The sequence below is a fragment of the Sapajus apella genome, unplaced genomic scaffold (assembly GCF_009761245.1).
Source record: "Sapajus apella isolate SASKATOON/1434 unplaced genomic scaffold, GSC_monkey_1.0 scaffold113, whole genome shotgun sequence".
NCBI classification, from domain to species: Eukaryota; Metazoa; Chordata; class Mammalia; order Primates; family Cebidae; genus Sapajus; species Sapajus apella.
Window position 1 is genome coordinate 739,367 of NW_022437053.1, and position 19,034 is coordinate 758,400.

The 19,034-nt window shown below is 48.3% G+C and overlaps 1 protein-coding gene across 5 annotated transcripts in view; it reads right to left on the reverse strand.

Annotated features, from left to right (window-relative positions):
- APBA2 (amyloid beta precursor protein binding family A member 2) overlaps positions 1-19,034 on the reverse strand; it is a 211,836-nt gene that overhangs the window by 88,932 nt on the left and 103,870 nt on the right. For 3 of the 5 annotated variants that reach the window (XM_032259930.1, XM_032259928.1, XM_032259931.1), the window contains exon 3: positions 13,458-13,511. The gene's annotated coding sequence lies outside the window, so the exon portion shown is untranslated. Of the gene's footprint in view, positions 1-13,457; positions 13,512-13,623; positions 13,747-19,034 lie in introns of those variants that run through there. The other 2 variants (XM_032259927.1, XM_032259926.1) reach the window with 2 other exon arrangements.

Sequence of the window (19,034 nt, forward strand, 5' to 3'; positions counted from 1 at the left end):
TTTCAGTGCGTCACTCCTCAACGGGAATTAATCACCACAGATCCCAGACCTGGCAGGAAGGCCCCAAACAGGAAGAAGAAAATCCAGGCAAGCAAGTGCAAGGAAAGGAAAGGAAAAAAATAGTGAAGGAAACAGAAGTAATTGGCAAAAAAAAAATAATAATAATAACAAAATTAATACCTTTAAGTAAATAAAAGAAGATATTGCTTCAAAACACAAAGATATAGTGCTACAAAACAGGAAATGATAGAAGAATACAAGGAGCCCTCCCAGAGCCCTCAGAAAGCAATAGTAAAAGCAAGCAGAAACATTTCAGTAAAGGTATTTAAAGCAATTGAACTGTCCAAGAAAGCAGAACAAAAAGAAAAGATGGTGCCAGGGACATTGGTTCACGCCTCTAATCCTAGCAATTTGGGAGGCCGAAGTGGACGGATCACTTGAGGTCAGGAGTTCAAGACCAGCCTGGCCAACATGGTGAAACCCTGTCTCTACTAAAAATACAACAATAAGCTGGGCATCGTGGCATGCACCTGTAATTCCAGCTACTCAGCAGGCTGAGGCAGGAGAATCGCTTGAACTAGGAGGTGGAGGTTTCAGTGAGCTGAGATTGTGCCACTTCACTCCAGCCCGGGCAACAGACCAAGATTTGGTCTCAAAAACAGGAAAGAAAGAAAGACAGAAAGACAGTCAGTCAGAAAGACAGACAGGCGGACAGACAGGTGGGCGGACAGACGGATGGACGGACGGAAGGAAGGCAGGGAGGGAGGGAAAGAAAAGAAAAGAAGGTGGAAAAATATGAAAGAAAAGAGAGACTTCAAAGACAGAATGAAGAGGCCCAAAATCAGATAGAAGGGAATTCCAGAAAGAGAGAAAAGAGAAAATGGAGAAGTTAAAATAATAAGAAGGAACCTCCCAGAAGTGCATGCAGAGCACTCCAGGTACATCCGGCCTTGATTCTGACCCTCTTCCCCCCACAGCCCTTCAGATGCCCCAGCCCAGGGAACAGGGCCCTCAAACTGCAAAGCCTCCTCTCCTCACGCAGGCAGGTGCCACTCTACGCACACACACTGGCCAAACAAGGGGGAGCCGCGGCCAACCCCCCTCCTCCACAGCTCTGCCCCGCTGTCATCATTACTGTCTTTTCACAGACGGAACTTACACAGTCATTTTCATCAGCTTTCTTAGAAACAAAAATATAAATCACCAAATGTATTTAATAAGTATCATTTGATGAAAGGAACAGGTTAAAATTTGAAGATAAAGGAAGGAAGAAGGAATAGAAAGATGAAATGCAGGGAGAGAGAAACGTAGACAAAAGAGCAAAGGAGAAACAGGCAAAGAAGGAAGGGAGGAGAGGGGAAAGCCCATAGACCATCAGACGAGACCCCTGCACCCAGGAACACATTGACAGGAGGTGACGCATGGACAGAGAGAAAGAGCAGCCACCCCTCTCTCCCCGTCAGGCTCACTGCCTGAGTTGCAAGGTGCACAAAACAACCATTCCCTTCTCCACAGCCCGCCAGCTCTTCCCAGTCTTCCACTGGCTCCTGATCTCTAACCTTCCTCCTAATAATCCAGGTCTGCACGTGTGCCGCACACTGCCAGTGTCACTTAGTCCCCACCACTTCTGCAAGTCAGAGGCTGGGATTGTCGTCTCCATACTGGGAGGCCTTCCCTGACTCATCAAAGATCCCACAGAGAATATCGGGACCAGGAAGTGAGGGATCTCTCCACAAAAACAACAAGCGTGCATTTGTGCCTCCTTGTGACATGCGTGCTCATTAAGCTCCGCTGCTTCGTCTATCAAAGGGGATGATGAAAGCTAACCTTGTTCCTGTGTTGACCAGAGATAGATATGTTAACCCAGCTCCTGCAGATACACACACAGTTCCTCACAATAATTCTGGGAAGCAGGAAGGGCAGTGGGTGAAACCAAGACCCAGCACTGCAAGGACCTTCCCTGGATCCCATGGCTGGTGGCCAGGGTCCCTGCTTCCTGGCCCAGAGCTCCTTCCTCCAGTTCTCCCTTCACTCTTGTCCCCCCACATGCCTGGCTCATGAATGCAGTTGTCACTGAGCAAGCAAGTTTCCAAACAGTGGGTGGATTTTCAAAAATCCTATTAGCATAAGAGCAAGAAATCCCAAGTGCCTGATGAGTGCTTTCTTATCATTTTAAAAAAAATGTATTCACTCAACTAACAATGATTTTTCTTCTTCCTGACTTGATAATAAGCTGCCCATTAACAATGCTCTCCAGGATCCGGTCCTAGAAGATTCCCTCCCCCTCACCGTACACCAGCAGACCAAACTGGTGAGTGTACCTCCCAGGGGGCAGCAGACACATCACAGACAGGAGAGGGCTCCCCACTCCAGAAGAGACTTAGAACTGAGACTGTCAACCCTGGGAGAGCTGGGGAAATTTTTGTCTCTTAACACTGGAATTTTCTTCTACTACAGATGCTGTAAAGAAATAGATGAGCAGGTCACAGTGGCTCACGCCTATAAACCCAGCACTTTGGGAGGCCAAGGTGGGCAGATCATGAGGTCAAGAGATCAAGGCCAGCCTGATCAACATGGTGAAACCCCCGTCTCTACTAAAAATACAAAAATTAGCCAGGCAAGGTGGCATGTGCCTGTAATCCCAGCTACTTAGGAGGCTGAGACAGGAGAATTGCTTGAATCCAGGTGGTGGAGGTTGCAGTGAGCCAAGATTGTGCCACTGCACCCCAGCGTGGGTGATAGAGCAAGACTCTATTGAAAGAAAAGAAAAGAAAGAGAAAGAAAAGAGAGAGAAAGGAAGAAAGGAAAGAAAGAAATGACTCCAGACACTCATCGTCCAGTGTGTTTACTCTGCAATTGCTCTGGACGACACCCGCTCCAGAAAGACAGTTTGATGGCTGATTCTCCAAGAACACGCCTCTCACCTTCAACAGTACTCAGAAACGGGTATCTTGGGCCAAGCAATGGGAATCCCATTCATTTCTCCTTATTTCCCTGAACAATCATAGCAGTCATGTAAACATCACAAGACGGAAAGTGCTGTTCTTCAGGCACAAATCCTAGAATACCAAAGGTGGCTTAAGCTCATCTGTAACGCAGGCTCGAAACCAAAAAGAAAGTCCACATCCAACACCTACACTTTAGACTGGTTTGGGCACAACACAGAAATGGTTTGGGCACAACACACAAAATCACCTTTGAAGGTGATTTTGGAGGAATTGGAGAAAATGAGAGGTGACAGGAAAAATATCATGTTAATGTTTCTTAAAGACTCAAATAATGGCCTGGACTGGTGGCATGCACTTTTAGTCCCAGCTACTCAGGAGACAGGCAGGAGGATCACCTGAGATCAGGAGTTTGAGGCTGCAGTGAGCTATGATGGCACCACTGCACTCCAGCCTAGAAACAAGGTTTTCGAACAGCTCTGTTGAACAGAAATTTCTGCAATGATAGGGGTGTTCTATCTGCACTGCCCAGTATGGCAGGAATTGAACACTTGAAACGTGGTTAGTCCAATAGAGAAACTGCATTCTTCGTTTGTTTCATTTTAATTTCATTTGAATTAAATTTAAATGGCCACATGTAATGAGCAGCTGCCATTATAAACAGTGCAGTTCTAAAATGCATTCAAGGATTGTTTTGGGATCACGTCTAAGAAAAGTGGTAATTATTAGAGCTAAAAATGAATTCAGTAAGACTAAGTTTGAAACTAGCCTCACTTCTTTCTCCAGCAAAGGTGGATAAGGGAGATCTGGAAGAGAGTATACCTGGACTTTAGCAAGCCAGGAATTTCGCAGGTGCTTCCCAGTGTTCTTGTGGATCGTCTGAAGTATGTGAGCTGCACACAGGAAAGTGAGATGGAGCAGGAGCTACCTGCATGAGCACACTAACCAGGCATTCAATGATTCAGGGAAAACTGTCAGTCTGTGGGGATTCTCCAGTGATCTGGCTCTTTTCAACCCTGGATGATGATAAAGCACACAGCAGCTCTTCAGAACTGCAGACGACACAAAACTGGGATGCAGACTTGAAGGCGAGGTAAAAATATCAAGTCAGGTTCAGGGATGGCAGCAGTAAAGTTTAGCAAAAGCATACACGAAATCTTACATATCCCGCTTGATTGAGAAAGGTATGCTTTCATAGCCAGATATGCTAATGTGAGTCCCAAACCTCATCTCTAAAGCAATCTTCTTATACAAGTCTATTATTAACCACATAGGGAGGCTTAATTTCTTTAAGGCCTAACTAGAAATCTGCACCAGTAATTACACTGTCCCATTAGACTAAAAAGCCTATTTTACATAGTTCACTTCAATTGCACCTTGCATCAAATGCTTTTATGATGAAGACTATCTTCCAAGATCATTATTTATCTCCTTACCTTAAAGAGAGGGTGGAAGCCAATTCTTTGCTAAAGCCCTGGTGAGTAAGGGCATAAATGAACGAAATGCAAAGAATGGCTCATTTTTCTATATGATACAACATCTTCATTAGTCAGGATAGTTGGTGTATGGATGAAAAGCATCAGATATTAAAATATTATGAGGCACCATCAACCATGACACCTGGGAGAAGAAAAAAATATATTATGTCTGAAGAATTCTACCACCTGATAGGATGCACTAGCTTGTGTCAGACTAATCCTCTCACCAAGAACAACTAGAAACTCTTGATGAATTTTTTTTTTAATGATCTCTGTGGAAGCATCAGAGAGCTACCCAGGCAGCTAGGACTTGAGTGGCTACGATCATGACAAGTAGAGAATTACCCAGAAATAAGCTCAGCATTCTATGCTGCTTTTCTAATCAAGGCAGCTGGGGATTCATGAGTGATGGAAGCCAAAAGGTTAAAACACACACAAGAAGGAAGTAGTGGTTAAGAGGCAACAGTGTTAAGCAGAACTTCAGTAGTCTCGGAGGACTGGGGAAAGAAGAAATTGCAATTTATGGCTAATAAGGCAATAAGAACTTGAGGGTCCAAATTTATAGAGTTGAAACAACACAGAGGAGTGAGTCTGCTGTCTTAAAAAGGGCTAAAGCTGGGACTATCTGAACAACAAAATTAAAATGCATTACTGGTTTATAGCCCAAAGTATAAAACAAATAACCGTGAGTCCATACAAATATAAATAAATGAATGAGAAAATAAATGAGTGAGAATAGACCGATCTCCCTGTGCAGAATGGCAAATGATTTGTGTAAATACTGTCCCCTCATGGAGATGGTGCACAACACCCAGACGATTGCGGGTAACATCAACAGTGATAAATTACGTACCCCTGATTTGACAGAATAAAAATGGCAGTTTTTTAGATGGGTCTTCTGCCCCAAAGCCCAATACCCCTATTGAATCATGAGAAAAATGTCAGCCAAACTTAAATTGAAGGATATTTTGTAAAACACCTGACCAGTACTCTTCAAAATTGTCAAGGTCATCAGAAACAAAGTCAGAGGAACAGTCTAAAAGAACCTAAGGCGACATGATAACGAAACTCGAAGCAGTATCCTATATGGAATCCTGGAACAGCAAAAAGACATTCAATAAAAACTAAGGAAATGTGAATGAAGTATGGATTGCAGTTAGCAATAATGTATTGACACTGGTTCATTAATTGCAACAAATGTACCATACTAACGTGAGACGTCAACAATAGGGAAAAGTAGGTACAGGATGGATGGGAACTCTCTCTACTGTCTCTGCAACATCTCTGTAAATCTAAAACTATTCTAAAGCAATAAGTTAAAAAAGAAAGTTTATAGGCCTTCGTTTTTTGGGATGGAGTCTCACTCTGTCACCCAGGCTGGAGTGCAGTGGCACAATCTTGGCTCACTGCAACCTCCGCCTCCTAGGTTCTAGAAATTCTCCTGCCTCAGCCTCCTGAGTAGCTGGGACTATAGTCGCACGCTGCTACGCCCGGCTGATTTTTTGTATTTTAGTAGAGATGGAGTTTAACTGTGTTGCCCAGGCTGGTCTCGAACTCCTGAGCTCAGGCAATCCACCTGTCTCAGCCTCCCAAAGTGCTGGGATTACAGGCATGAGCCACCGCACCCAGCTGAAAGTTTATATACTTACACTGGTAATTAAACAAACTAGATTTTAGGAAAAGAAGCATTCTTAAGGAAAATAAAGAATTCATAATTAAAAAGGGCAACCTACTAGGAATAAATTCTAAATTAATATGTATCTACTTAAATACACTCAAAATTTATAAAGGGAGAATTGACAGAACAACACACAGTGCACCCCACATGTGAGGCTCGGGAGGTAAGTGGTGGTCTCTCCTTGCAGCCCCCCACTCGCTGACCACCTGAGACCAGCACATGGCAAATGCCATGGACTTTCTTGTAATGAGGATCTCTTACGAGATGGTAACAGCCACCACTGCTAGGAGCCCTCCCACCATCCAGGGTGACATGCCATCACCCTTTTTTCTGCAGATGTATGAGCTGATTGAAGGACATTAAGTGCTTTGCCAAGAAAAGAGTTTAGTTCACAGCAGCCCTAGACTATATGGAGATGAAATTCTTTGCAGTATGCTCTGCTTCGATACAGGAGACCCCTGGTGTGACTCTGGAAGACTCAGAAAACATCACCATAAACATGTACATTGCTCATCAATTCGTCCCAGCACAACTGGTGGTGTAAGAGTGAAACGAGCATGTCTGTATGTGCCTAGCAGCACATATGGGATAAATGAGTTTGGGAAATGATAGGTTACACGGAGTTTTAATTGTTCCCCTTCTTGCAGGACTTCTGAAGACCTTTTCTGTGGTGCTTTGCGAGTGTCTGATACCGGCAGTACGGACAGCACTTCGCGGCCTAATGTGAACGTGAACTACTATAGTCAGGAGCATCCCCTGGGACTCCTCAGAACAGTCTGGGAATGCCAGTTCTAATTAATGACATTGCACAGTAATGTCATTAATTAGAACTGGACATCATTAATTAGACCTGAATGTCATTAATCAAAAGTTACATACAGAAATGGCTAACTTCCTTCCGTTTCATCACACTAATTATATTGGCCTCAACCTAGTAGTAGTTCCTTGTGCTATTTTCTTAACCCATTTTCCATCTTTTGGAAAAAAAAGGGTGTTGAATTTTTTCTCTTCTGAAATGCAACTTGAAACAAGAACTGGGTGTCAGAGCAGGAGTTTCCGATTTGAAAGCACACACCAAGTCTGCAAGCAAACAGTCACAGCCAGCTCCTTGTTCTCCCTTTGGCTCTTCCACGGAAGGAAATCAGCAGTGTCGGGGAACTCACATGTGCTACACATCCCCTATTCATCATGTGGTTTACTCTCACGATCTACCCGCCCCCCAACTCATGAGTCTCCACTTTACAGACGGAAAGTTGAGCTTCTGAACATTTCTAAAAGCTAGGGGCAGTGGCTCATGCCTGCAATCCCAGCACTTTGAGAGGCCCATGGGGGAGGACCATGTGAGTCCAGGAGTTCAAGACCAGTCTGAGTAATATGGTGAGACTCCCCTCTCTACCAAAAAAAAAAAAAATTAAAATTAGCCGGGCATGGTGGCACTCACCTGTATTCCTACCTACTCAGGGGGACTGAGGTGGGAAGATTTCTTGAGCCCAGTTCAAGGCTGCCACTGCACTCCAGCCTGGGTGACAGAGTAAGACCCTGTCTCAAAACAATAAATAAATAAAAATAAGAAACTAGAGCTATGTGATGACCACATACTTCTTGAGCATCCACTGTACATGAGGCACTGGGCTGGGCACTGGAGGATACGGGACGAGCAGGCCTGCAAATCCACAGAGACAGAAGCCAGACAGGAGGGACAGGGACTCAGATGTCCACCCAAGGTCCCAAAAAGGGCAGCCCATGAGCTCCGTCTGTGAAGCTGGAGAGAAGCACCCAAGACAGGAATCAGCCACATAGGCAGGGCCAGAAGGAGCCTCCCATGTGAAAGCAGCAGTTTAAGAGCAGGGCCAGCTCAATGTGCAAAGCCTGGCTCATTCAGAAATCCTCCCCATTTCACGTGGGGAACGGTAGCTCATACTTATAGTCCTAGCACTGTGGGGACCAAGGAGTTCAAGACCAGCCTGGGCAACATGGAGAAACTGCATCTCTATAAAAAATACAAAACTTAGCTGGGTGTGGTGGCACGTGCTTGTGGTCCCTGCTACTCAGGAGGCCAAGGAGGGAGGATTGACTGAGCCCGGAGGTCAAGGCTGCAGTGAGCCGTGATCGCATCACTGCACTCCAGCCTGGGCAACAGAGCAAGACCCTGTCTCTAAATAAATAAATCCCACCCATTTCAATGAAGAGACAAACAGAACCGCCTGTAGAAAGGTGAGGCCAGGTGGTCAACTAAGGTGGAGTTGACCTTACTCCAGCACGACAGGAGTAAGACGGCCCCATCAGCGGGACCCACAGCACAGAACACAGCAGGTTGGGGGGGTGCCTACATCCAGGTGTTTACCATAACATCTTTTCTCCTCAACTCTGCACATACACACAAGTACAGAAAACAATGTCGCAAACCTCCATGAACACACCATTCAGGCTTCACCATCACTGGCAGCCTCATCCCCTCCTCAGGATCACCATCATTCGCTATGCAGAACAACACCTGGTGTCTTCTATTCTGTTCCAATCTGGTTCATATTTTTAGAAAATGCTAGCTGTCACCCACTTGTGATGGTTAATTTTATGTGTCAACTTGACTGGGCCACAAGGTGCCCATGTGTCTGGTTAAACATCATTCTGGATAGTCTGAGAGGTGTTTCTGGGAGCGGTCAGCACTGGAATTGGTAGACTGAGTAAGGCAGACGGTCCTCCTCAGTGCGGGTGGGCAGCGTCCACTCCAGTGAGGGCCTACAGAGAACGAAACGGCCGAGGAGGGTGAATTCACTCTCTGCCTGCCTGCTTGGCTGGGGCACCTGTCCTCTTCACCCTCCACGGCCTTTTGGCCTGACTGGAATCTGCACCAGGCCTTTGCACTACAACACTGGCTTTTCTGGGTCTCCAGCTTACAGACGGCAGACTGTGGGACTTCCCAGACGCCATATCACGCAAGCCAATACCTTATATCAATCAACCAATCAATCGATCCATACATAAACTCTAAGATAAATTGATCCTGTTGGTTCTGTTTTCGAGAGAACTGACTCATTCCGCACTGAATCCATTTCATGGCCTGCTAAGGTAGGTCCGGAGTGGAATTTCCGGGCCACGGGGGGTCCATATTTCAACCTTACTTGATAGCACCTAATTGTTCTCACAGGGGTTTCACCAGTTTTCCCTTGATAAACAGGACACGAAGGCCCCCTTGCTTCACGCTCTTGACAACTCTTCGATTATCAGACTTTCTAATTTGCCAACATATGAGTATGACGTGGTATCTCACGGTCCCCCTGGCAGGTCCCCGATCAGGAGCCAGGCAGAGTTCATTTGTCTATTCGACGCTCGCGTTTCTTCTTCTTCATACTATTTGCTCATTTTTCAATTCTATTGTCTTTTTAAAATTAATTTGAAAGAGTTCTTGGTACAAACAGAATACCAATCTCTTACAGTAAATTCATCATGAGTATTTATTGCAGCCTGTAGTTCTCTTAACGAAGTTGCTAATACTGATGTGTGAATCCATCTTTTCTTTTATGATGTGTGTGTGTTTCCCATCTCAAGAGCAGGTTCTTCTATGTATTTTAACAATTTGTCTTCACAGCCAGGCCTTTAATTTTTTTTTTTTTTTTTTTTTTTTTTTGGACGGAGCCTTGCTTTATCACCCAGGCTAGAGTGCAGTGGCGCAATCCCAGCTCACTGCAACCTCTACCCCTGCCAGGTTCAAGTAATTTTCCTGCCTCGGCCTCCTGAGTAGCTGGGATTACAGGCACCCACTCCACGCCTGGTTAATTTTTTGTATTTTTAGAAGAGACAGGGTTTCTCCATGTTGGCCAGGTTGGTCTCAAACTCCCAACTTCAGGTGATCCCCCACCTTGGCCTCCCAAAGTGCTGGGATTACAGGTCTGAGCCACCACACCCAGCCTAGGCCTTTAATTCTATGGCCATTTACTGGTGCGTATGCTGTGAGGTAGGGATCCCACTTTATCTTTTCCCTTTTCGCATGTGGCCAGCCAGCTGTCCTGCATCCAGGTTACTTCCCATCAGGTCCAGATCTCTACCACCTCCTGGCTTCCTGTACATATGAGAGCTGGCTCCTAGCCTCGCTACCCTGTCCCGGCCATTGTCCTGCACAATCGTCACACAATCTTCATCATCCTGGCTCTCCATCAGGAACCCCACTGCCTAGGTCTCGTGGCCTCCTCCCTTAGTGCTCTGGCTTTGTTTTCTCTTCATGCCTGGTAGCTGGGAATTTCCAAGCCTTTCTTTGGATCTTGTATTTTCAAAACAATTTGGCTGGATTTTACATAGCATTTACATGCATCTATAATGGGGCACATGCTAGTATCACATCAGCCAGTCATTCTCAGGACGTGATGTCTTCTAACTTAATATATGTTCTGAGACGCACCATGATTTACATACAGCTTATTAATCTTTTCAGTGTTCCTTCAGGATAATCACTGAATTTATATATTTCATTATTCACACATTTTACAGATCAAGGGCCTATAGGGTGAATATTATAGGATAGTGAGGCCTAGAACTGAAGAGGAGGAGGGAGGAGGGACAAAGAGGAAGGATGAAGAAGAAGGAGGCAGAAAGGGAGGAGGAGGGGGAGGGAGGGGGAGGAAGGAGGAGGAGAGAGGAGGAAGGAGGGGGAGGGGGAAGGGGAGAGGGTAGAGGGGGACAGAGGAGGGAGGGAGGAGGAGGGAGAAGGGGGGAGGAGGAGGAGGAGGAGGAGGAGAAGGAGGAGGAGGAGGAGGAGGAGAGGAGAGCCTCAAACTTTTCCTATAAGTGGAAGCACATTCACAAATTATCCTATGAAAAGACATCAGGCACACCAAGGGTATTAGTATTCTGAAGCTACAGAATGATTCCATTTGCAGTAGAAAAATAAATAAACCCAGGCCCTTTCTTCTCTTTACAGATCTCAGAGAGACTATTCTGGCATAATTGGCATTTAAAAATATCCATCTCCTTGCTGCCTTTCTGACTGAGAAGGAATATGCTTTTCTGCTGGGAAGCTGCAGAGAACTGTGATGAGTATATTCACTTACATGATAGGCCTGTTACACTGCAGATGGGTGAGAGCGATCGGGAAGAGAGCCCAGCACCTTGTCTACTGCAATTGATTTTGATTGTCTAATAGTATGTCAGGATACATAAAAATTCCAGTAGGTCTTTTCTAGGCTCAGAGGCAAAAAATACCTTATACCTTAGAGTCATAAATAGAACCACCTTATGACTCTCTCAGAATGTAATGACAACCCAGGTTCCATATGGAAAATGTCAAGAAGCCAGTTTCTCAGCGGACAGTTTCTAGAGGGTGGATGGGCTGAGGCAGCTGCTTAACCCTGGGCTCCCAGAAGACTGGAATTTCACGGAATCGTGAGCTGTGTCCCCATAAGTAACATCTCCCTTCATAAGCTGTCCTTACTGCTGGTGACAATCAAAATCTCCAGCACTTTCAGGGCTGAGAGTGGATGATGCATCTGATGTCATTACGGCTGAAGCATGCTTACAATGGTTAGGTAGAAAGTTAAACAGAGCAAGAATGGCCTTCTGAGAGCATAAAAGTATATTCACAAACTCTGAAAACTGACAACTCAGAAGTTCAGTAAACACTCCAGCTTATATCCAGATCCATTAAGAATCACACAGCTAGCCGGGCGTGGTGGCTCACGCCTATAATCCCAGCACTTTGGGAGGCAGGCACATTACCCGAGGTCAGGAGTTCAAGGCCAGTCTGACCAACATGGAGAAACCCCGTCTCTACTACAAATACAAAAACTTAGCTGGTCATAGTGGCGCATGCCTGTAGTCCCAGCTACTCGGGCTGAGGCAGGAGAATCACTTGAACCTGGGAGGCGGAGTTTGCGGTGAGTTAAGATCGCGAGAAAAAAAAAAATCACGTGGCTCCTCTACGTTTCATCCTGTTTCATTGATGAGGGCTGACTGACCTACATCTCTTAAATGCCTTGTGAATGTGCCCCTCCACAGAAAGCCACCATGGAATTCACCCAGGACATTTGTGACAAGAATGCTCCCCAACTGGAAGCAAGGGAATTCCAACCTCGCACACGGAACGGGGATGGTGAGTGGCTACCACAACGTGGGGAAGATTGCAGGGCAGAAAGTGAAATCCATAAAGCCCGCTGCTTTACAAGTAATGGCTCTCTAGGTTGCTTCAAATAGCCAGACCTATGGCCTTGTGCTGCCCTGGAGCAAACACCATGATTCTGAACCTGAGTCTTGACACTCCAGAATCCCATCCTCATGGCTGCTGGTCTTCATCCATCCCCTCACAACTGGCAGAGCTTCCCCACTGGGACACACAAAGTGTTCCTCACCTTGGGAGGGGAGGAGGTCCCAAGGCCACTGGTGCCTTGCCTGTGACACTCTAAACTGCCACCCTGTCCCAGTCTACCACATGCTCCTTCCCAAGGATATATAAGAACCCCCAGAATCCATCAGCAGCTCAAGGCTGCTCTGGGCATCAGGATGCAAACACCATCCTGATGTTTGCATCAAACACCAGCTCTGCTTCTTCAGCTCCAGCAACTCTGCCCTCTGCTCCTCAATCTCCAAACACGCCCCACCCTGTACACCAGCTTCCCTGCGACCAAGCCGTCCTGTGTGTCTCTGGCCACAGAAGAGGGCCAATTCACGTGCAGCACAGAACCTGCCCCTTGCAAGCCTCCCACGTGTGGAGCAGTCACTGGCACCAGGCCCTGCTCCTACCAGTCCTGCAGGGCAAGGGCAAGGCAGATGCTGGCCATGGGGTGGCGCAAGGGGGGCCACAGTACTGCCACGCTCCATCCCTGGAAGCTGAGGAGGCCTCTTTTTATCAAAGTCAGATTTCTTCTGCTCGGCTTCCTGGTATCTCACAAAGCCTGGCCACTTCTCAAGTAGACCACCCATTCCCCACAGGGGAGAGCAGAAGGCTGGAGTGCTGCCCATTGTTGGAGATATACACGTGTCTACTTTCGCTGTAACTAGGGACCTAGGTAGGGGTGACACTAACCAGTGACTGAGCCTGGTGAGGACCGTGGTTTACAGAAAGACCAGGGTGATGAGGAGGGGACCGACGAGGAGCGCTTGTCCTGCTGTTGTCATTGGCTGGCGGGCAAGTCGGTTCCAGGCAAGGTAAGGGCCGGCAGCGTCCCCAGCATCCGTCCACTCCCCGACTGTGACTCAAACCCCAGCTTCACACTCCCCGACTCCCTCACACAGGATCCCAGAAAACAAAGAACTGTGGCAGCTGCCAGTTCTGCCTGCAGCAAAGCGTTTTCCCTCCAGCAAAACGTCCACTCCACACCCGGCAAAAGCAAAACCTCACTCCGTGCAATGCTGCCTCGGATTTCTTACCGAAAATGAGTGGTTTGGTAACGTCCCGGAAAATCTCCCAGTGATCCAATCTTTCTGGAATAAAGCAGAAGAAAACAGAGGACATGACTTAGGTTTCAGCAATGAAACAGGTGCCCACACAGAGCTCCTTCAAGGACAAAAATGTAAATATGAGGCTTTGACTCACCTGTAAAAGTGCATGCATTATAATTCTAATGAGATGATCAGAAATTACCCTAAACAAATAATTAAAATGTTTCTCTAGCCATTCATCGCATAATTATTGCCTTAAGAACAACGTGTTGGGCAAATAAAGCGACGGCTTATGTACCGTTCTGAAAGGAGAGACTCCGAATTTTAATGAGGTTCCTCAAAGCCCTCATGAATATGTATTCTCCCACAACAAAGCTTGACCCCAAGCAGAGCTAGTGCTTCATGACACTTTCAGACTGTGGAGGGTGTGCATATGGAGGTGGGCGGGGAGTGGAGAGTGATGAAAATGACGGGGGGAAGAAGGACCCCCGCTCCCTTCCAGTGCCCAGCGTCTCAGCCCACCTTCTCCTGGGCGAGATGGTTTCATGAAAAACATGAGAAAGAGGCCACCAGGTCTCAGACTTCCCCGAACAGAGGAAGCTCTGCACAGAAGGCTGAAGAGGAAGCTACTGCCAGCAGACTCAGGGGCTTCAAGGCCAGGCCTTTGGGTTGGATCAGGAATTCAGGGCAATGGCATTAGAAGGCTACAGGCAGGGAGCCAGGGGTGGAATAGGAGGAGGGGCATTCATTTGTCTGCAACATCACATCTGAATTCCGCTTCTCCCTCCATGTTGCCTACAGACAAAGTTACAAAGGGCTTTCTGTGTTCCTTTCAAAAAGGACAGCAATACAGCCTCCTCCCAGGGACATCAGCTGTTGGGCTGGGCCAGGCTGGGAGCCCTTCACATATTGCTACACGGCTGAACAACGCACCTGCAATGTGGTCCTGGGGGCTGCAGTCATAGGGGACAGCCTTGTCCGCTAGGGAAGGAAATAGGACACAGGCAGACAGTGGCTTCAACTTCATCACAAAGGTTTAGTCTGCACGCAGCGTCTTCACTTTGCTAACAAAGCGGCCAGTGGCTCTCACTTCCCAGGCAGACACTCCTAGCAGAGGGTTATAAGTACGGAATTTCCTCCACCCAGAATGGCCCAGTGCAGCCACCTCCGGTCCCCATGTAAAGGACATGACCTGACATCTCTGAGGAGGCTGAAGATGTTTCCGTGTTGAACAGGGTACCATCAAGAGAACTGCAGAGTAACCCGCTTGCCTATGCTCTGGGGAAACTGGCCGTTTGCATCATTGTTCCATTTCTTTCCCAGGGTACGGTGCTTATATGGCCGTTCAGGGCCTGTTCTGTGAGGCAACATGGTGATTCACAGATCCCGGCCCTTCGCAAGGAGGCCTCTTTATCACACCCAAAGTGAGCACCACATAAAGCATGTCGATCACACACGCTTCCCACAGTGGAGTCAGCGTGGGCTGCCTGCTTCCTGCGTGAACATCAGCAAGCCCTTTGCACCATCTCCATCAGTTTCACCGTGTGTAAAACTGCACAGTAAGAAGGACTTCAAAGGTGGCTGGGAGGGTGAAGTGCAAGGAAACCTCTAGAATGTTGCCTGGAAGCACATTAGCATCGAATAGTATTCCCTTCCTCACTCCTAAGCTCACTATCTGTGGTCTTCCAAAACAAGTAATTTCTGGGTGAGTGCATGAGCTAAAGGTTAGTCCAGCAGCAAGAGCCCCACACTGGGAGTCCGAGGATGTGGCTTCAATTTCTCACTCAGTTACAGTTAGCTCTGGGACCTCAAGCAGATCAGTGGGAAAGGCCTGCCAGCCCCTGTCAGCTCTAAGTACCCCAAACCCCAGCTCTGGGCAGCCGTAACTTGACCAAGAAGCGTGGCAGGGAAGAGCAGAGTGGCCCAAGCTCACCAGCACGGACCCAAATTCTCCCCAGAAGCCCACCACGTCCTCCCTGCCCCTCCTGGCCCATCTGGCCCACAAAATCCCCTGCACCACCCCAATCTACCATAGGCCTGGGGAGGTCCCTGTCTGCCCTGGAGTCCAGCTTTTCCCACTTGCTCCTGGCCCAGAAGCACCTTGGGAAACCCGGAGCCTATCTCAGGATGGCTTCCCAGCCCTGGGAGGCTGGCCCACCGCCTCCTTCCTGGAGTCTGCAAGTCTCCAGAAAGGCCAGAACTCTTCCATCTGCATCCCCAGCAGCCCCACAGGCTTCACACTGACTCCCGACAAAGGCACAGAATCATCGCACCGCCCAGGAGCAACAGCAGCACCGCACCTTATGTAAGGCCTTTCCATAAGAGGAAGCAGCCGCGTCTCCACTCCATTTAGAACGGGTTTGGAGTGTCTATTTATAGGCATCACACACTCAGCCGTCGCCGAGGGTGGAGGAATCAGGCCTCTGGGTCCCTGTCCACCATCCTCATTTGCATTCTTTTCATGTTTCTCTTCTCCCATTTCCCGGCAGCATCTTCGCTCAAAAGCCAAGTCACCTACCACTTGGACCCAGCACCACTTTTCATTTTCTCCAGAGAAAAACATTCCGTTTCCTTTCCATGCAGGAGCGCCCTGTCCTCGCCCTCTCCAGGGCCCCTGGCTTGCATTCGCTAAAGCACGGCTGCGTGACTGGAGTGACCTCAAAGGGGAGTCACAGAGGGCTCTCCTGAAAGTCATGCCCAGCAAGGTCACAAGAGCCAGGAAGGCCCTGGGGGCAGCTGGCTGTGAGTCACCACTGGTCCAGGCACATGTGGGGGGTGGGCTCTGTCCCAGCGGCCAGAGGAACACAGAGGATGAAACGCTGCCTGGAAACCCCTAGCTTCTCCCCGTGCCTGGCCGTTCCTGCATCCGCCAAGCACATCACCCTGTCCTCTTCCTGCCCCTCCAGGGACAGGACCAGGCCACTTCCCCAGTCCCCCTTGGCCACTTATGATCAGATACAAAGGCCGAGGCCTGCTCTTCTCTGTTTCTGAAACAATTGAATCCTTCTCAATCTTCAGATTATAAATTAAGTACACAGGTCTCTCCATGAGGTCAAAACACTCTGCTCTCCACGTCTGTCCATTCACAGGCCTTTATTTTTGTTTGAAGGCTTCGGAGCTGGCTTATTCTGCAGCCCTGAATCCCAGACGGACGCGCAAAGGAGCCCCCTCCTTCTCCAGGGTACAGGGCCTCCTTGAGCCCCCACCCCTGGGAGCCAGTTCAGAAGGACAGAGGCAGGCCTTGCCGAGAGCCCAGAACCCACAGCAGAACTCGGCCACAGAGAACATGTCCAGTACACAGCCCTCAGATACCCAACTTCAAACACCACGCACGAGGTTCACTTCTCTCATGAATATTTTGCTGAGGCTGTTGGCATTTGGTTTCAGAACTAATTAATTTTCTCACAGGATACCACTTCAGCTGCCATCACAGGTTCTGTATTATTCGATGTGCAAATTTCTGGCCGTAAATTGGACTTGTGATCTAGCAAAGCCTTTGAAATGCCACGTTTCCAGGGACTCTGGAGTGAGCAGAAATACTAAATATTCCTTAAAGAAGATGATTCATATATTTCCTGATTACCTTTGATTATTTTGTCACAGGAGTAGGTGGGGAGGGGAGGTCCTAGATCCAGAAGCGATCCTCAGGGCCCCAAGGTGACCCAAATGGTGGGGGAGGGAGCCAGAGAGAGGAAGCCACTTAGATTAAGAGAAACTTCACAGACCCCCAGTAGGGCAGCTCACGTGAGCATCCCCTCCAAAGCAGGGGACACTGGCCCTGGAGCCAGGCAGGCACACCGGTGGAGGAATGGGTGAAGGAACCCATCTCCCTAAGCATTTTATTTCCTCTTTTTTTTTTTTTTTTTTTAAGACAGAGTCTCGCTCTGTCGTCAGGCTGGAGTGCACAATCTCAGTTCACTGCGACCTCTGCCTCCTGGGTTCAAGCAATTCTCCTGCCTCAGCCTCCCAAGTAGCTTGGACTACAGACACGCACCACCACGCCCGGCTGATTTTTTTTGTATTTTTAGTAGAGACGGGGTTTCACCACGTTGAGCAGGATGGTCTCAATCTCCTGACCTTGTGATCCGCTGGCCTCGGCCTCCCAAAGTGCTGGGATTATAGGCATGAGTCACCAAGCCCGGCCTCCCTAAGCGTTTTCTTAGCAAAGCTAAGGCAACAGTCACAACACAGACTCACAGACCTGGCAGTTGTCCCAGGAAGACACACTCACACTCCTTTCCTCTCGCTGGCCCCAGAGCTACGGCTGCACTTCCTAGAGTGAAATGGGGCTGGCACTGGGCACACAGGTCTGGGAATATGCTACATTATGCCTTGGCTGTAGAGCACGTGGGATCTGGTGAGCAGTAACAATCCGAAGGCAGTGACACACGAGTTGGCAGGAGGCTCAGGCCACACTGAGCAGAGGCCCTGGGAGGGGTGGAAAGCAGTCCGTGCAGAGCATCATGGTCAGAAGGACGGGGGAAGCATCAGGGTAAATCAAAGATAGAGCGTCACCCCAGTGCCAGCTCAACCTGGCTCCTCCTGGTACCAGCCTAACGGCTGAAGCCAGCACCAAAAGGCAGGTGCACCCAGGACTGTCAGCACCGTTTTATGAGGGAAAGCTTGGAATACGGGCTCACACTCGTGTGGCCTCGGTGGGCTGGCTGGGCTTCCAGTGAACTCGCCTACACGGGGCGGCCTTACAGTGGGGCCGAGCGGCTGGCAGAGCTCAGCACCTGGCAGGTGAGCTCCAGCACAAGGAGGCCGCCTGCTGCCCAGCCCTGCAGCTCAGCCAAGCTGCCCCAAGGGGGATGCAGTGAGATGGATGGCAGTGTCCCCACAGCTGTGGCTGGAACCCCAGAACACCCAGGATGGGACTGGGGATACAGGGGACGGATGCACCCCCAGACGAACAGAGACTTTTTCCTGATGAGACACACAGGGATGGTGCTGAGACAGGCAGAGCAAGGCCCTTCCAGGACAAGGAATGGAAATGGGGCCCCAGGAACTGCTCCAGGAACTGGCCAAAGACCAGTGATAGTGGGGAGGGAGGTGGAGGCTCAGAGAGGCTCCAGATTCTCAGAGCCAGACAGGGAGAAGGACACCCAAGTTTTGGAGAGAAGGGTGGGAGGGACAGTGACTGTGGGGTGCTCCAGCTTGGGTGGATACCAAAGTGCTGTGTACAAATTAAAGGTTTAAATCTGGATAACCGAGTCCCGCAGCTGGCTGCAGTGTAAAGGACTCCAATGTTCTAACTTTATTTATAAACATCAGCATGTATTATTTTTCTCCTGGGCAAGAAGCTGAGCCTTTAGAAAAAGCTCAAGCCTCAAGACTCTGTCTCATTTGTGCAAATGTTTTGTGAACTTTAGATTTAAAGTTAAGTCTTCAAGAGTCTAAGTGCCAAAAACAGTTGTTTTGTTTGGGAAGGTGGCTTGTAAACACAGCATTAAAATTACTTGGGAATAAGGTACAAACGGCTATCATGAAAAAGCTCTGTTCTTGGAAATTTATCTTGAAGTCTATCGGTGAGGGGCCACATGTGATGAGTAACATCCCGGCCTC